Raw genomic sequence first — 3,298 nt, 5'->3', positions numbered from 1 at the left:
CAATGTGGATCTCCAAATGCAAATGGAAGGTTGTTGAGAAAGGAGAGAGAGGAAGCATGGGTAACTACCACCAATTGTCCACTAAGCTTTCTTTTCTTTTCTCTATGATTCTGCTTTTAACTCCCATGACCAACTTTGCCTGCAACATGGAATTGTTGTTGGCTTTAAGTAGCCCAAACAGATAAACAACAAAAACCAGAAGGTTGTCACAGCATCTTAGAAAATGATGACACTCGAGTGATGATTTGATGACCACTGAGAAGGATGTGCTGCTCCTTCGGAAGGATGAGGGAAGAATGAGATGCATGCCTTAGTTTGATTTAAGTTTTTGTATATGGGTCTGTGTTAAGTATAGGCTTTGTTATGTCTTCATCATAAATGATATGCTCAAATACATGTTTGTCTCTTGAATGTGTTTAATCAATGCGGCACTGAGGATTAAATAGGCTCTGAGAAGTGAGTCCTGAATGTGCCATTAACCAAGAAAAATGGGGGAAAAAATAGATTGTAAAAGTATGAAAGTAACTGTTACTAAAAGAGAATAAATTTCCCCAATGGCGCAAAAGTATAAGTTTTAGGACACATGACACATTTATGGAGAGAAACCAGAAATAGTGATATATCTTAGAGTCTATGTTCCCCAAGTTCACCTGCTTCCATTTAATTTCATGGTTTGCTTGCTCACCTGGAACTCAGGAATGGGGTACCTAACATGCTGAGAGTTTGTTTTAAATATATATTCAAAGGCAGGAGGGTGATGGGGGTGGGGGAGGCGAGCTGAAAGGCAGTTTATTTTTCTGCTTTTCCACATACATCGTGAAGAGGCCTATTATCTTTAATAAAGTTAAAAATTTATGTTAAAAACACATAAATGCCAATGGAGGAAGTCCCCAAAAGTATTCTATCAAGAAAGATGGAGCAAAAACAATAGTGCAGAAAAACCACCAGCAGATAATGAAGAAATTGCTATGAAGGTGTTAGTGTTTATATTTGCATAAGGGTTCCAGCTACATGCATTGTTCAACTGAATATTTTATAATATGTTACCTTAGGCTATATCACACATCAGTCAAAGCACAAAGCTCAGTGTCTCTCCATTGTTGTGTGAACAATGTGCTTCAAACACTTGTCTAAACAAGGTTTAATGCTGCTTCAGGCAGGAGCAATGACTGCTGGGATATCATACCAAAAAAGGGAGAAAAGAGGTTAGCAGCTGAATGGGTTACACTGCATATAAGTTCCTGGCCTGGATTAAACATTTACTTGGTACCCCTTTTCTTTAGATGCTGTTGGATATATTAGCCTGAAGTATTAATTTATGGGTACTACACATCTTTAATGACTTGCTAGGATCATATAGTAAAGTGATAGCTTTGTTTGTACTGAGCTAACATCTATATGTATACGGTCTTCAGTTCTGGTAGTTTTTACGGACTTTAAGGGATCATTTCCAGTCTTCGTTGGGCAACTTTCTGAGAACAAAGTTCATTCTAAATGTTCTCAGGAAATCAAATCGAGATTTTACTTTAATGAGTCAGTGCTAAGCATATAACAAGACTGCATAGCAGTAACTCGTCTGCCTACATGGAGATGCATGGTGAGACCTTTTAGCTCTGAGCCACATAGACAATGTTCACTATTTCCTTGGTGGTGTTTGAGTTGCTGGTGCCTGACCATGAGCCAGGGACCAGAGACGGTTGTTAATAGAAAACTTAACATTCTGGGAGGGAATGGAGTAACTTGAGGGGGACTTGGGTCACAGACTTCATTGGATTAGGAAGCTTAAGATATTTTAAAAGACTGTAGGTGCATGCTACAAACCATAATTAAAATGGAATGGAAATTAATATTTGCATGGCCCTTAAGCCAGGGCAAAGGAAGCTCTTGACTTTGATGCAGGGAAATAGCACGTGGAATTAGTCCCTGCCTATTGAACTATACCTGGTCCCAAATGAGTTAGTACTACAGGACAATTCTTTGATACTGATGAGAGCTGCAGTACACTCTATTCTGAAAACCATGGGGCAGGACAGCTACAGTTAACTCCTTGACCAGTCAAAGTCCTCCAAGGTTGGGGTTTCTAAATTCTTTTGATCTTTAGAATCCTCTGGGTAGCTTTAAGCATACTGATTTCTAGGCCTCCCACCAGGCTTATTGAATGGGAGACTTGAGTGTGGGCTCTTGAAATAAAGTTTTGAAAGAAAATTCTGCAGGAGGTTTTGAGGATTGGACAGGCTGGAGAACCTGCCTTGAGCAGCACTACATGCAGTAAAGTGTGGAGACTTTGAGTCAGACCGTATAGAGTAATCCTTGCTTTGTTACTTCTGAACTACGTGAGCCTAGACTGGTAGCTTAACTTCTCTGTGCTATAGTGCTGTCAAATGTTAGCTGAGGGTGATACTATGAGCTCATTGTACTATGAGCTCAGCATAATGCCTGGAATGCAATCTATATTCTAAATAAGTTAACTATTATTATTAAATATTAGGGCAATGTTAGTCTTTAAGAACCAAATCTATCCACATGTTTCTTATCCATCAAAGCCCAAAACAATGATAGTGATGATAATAGCTAAGAGTTATTTAGTATTTACTGGGAATCAGATAATACAAGTTCTTTCCAATAATTATCTCATCTTGTCAACACAACTACTTTCTAAAGTAGGCAGTGTTTATATCTCTATTATTTAAAAGAGGTGTCTCATGATCAGTAAAATGAAGCTACATGCCCAAAAGTCTCATTAATTCCTTACAACTAGTGTGTGACAGTGCTGGGATTTGAACCCTGAACTATCCCACTTCAAAGCCCTCAAACTGAAAAAGTGCTACCTTCCATTACGGCTGTACCTGTCCCAAACCTCTTCTCTAAGTAAAGAATTTCTAGACCTTTAAAAAACCCATGTTCCTTCAGTACTTTTCACTGTTTTCCATGTATCTATGCCAGCTATCTGTGGTACTGAAAGCTTATTCAAATATCAATAATCTTCTCTACTGAGAATCACTGTTCTTGAACTTGGTTTGTCTGTTTCATGCAACCACGCCCTTGGATAAATGGACTACTCTTATTATTTTTTCTATACAAATACTGTGAGCATCTTAAAGGCAATGAGAGTGTTTTATGGTTTTCCTTTTGCCTCCTTTTGGGACTATCTCAATGCTGGTGAAATAAGAGATCATGGGCAGGTACTCAAGAGTCTTTTATTGAAAACAGACTGACCAGGTTTGAATTTATTTAGGATTTTATCTCTGAAGTTTCTTTATTTGGAGTTTAGACTGTATTTCTTGCTTTAGACTGTATT

Source organism: Pteropus vampyrus, unplaced genomic scaffold (genome assembly GCF_000151845.1).
Source record: "Pteropus vampyrus isolate Shadow unplaced genomic scaffold, Pvam_2.0 Scaffold41, whole genome shotgun sequence".
Classification (NCBI taxonomy): Eukaryota; Metazoa; Chordata; class Mammalia; order Chiroptera; family Pteropodidae; genus Pteropus; species Pteropus vampyrus.
The sequence above is the reverse complement of the archived record's forward strand: the minus strand, read 5'-3'. Positions refer to the sequence as shown.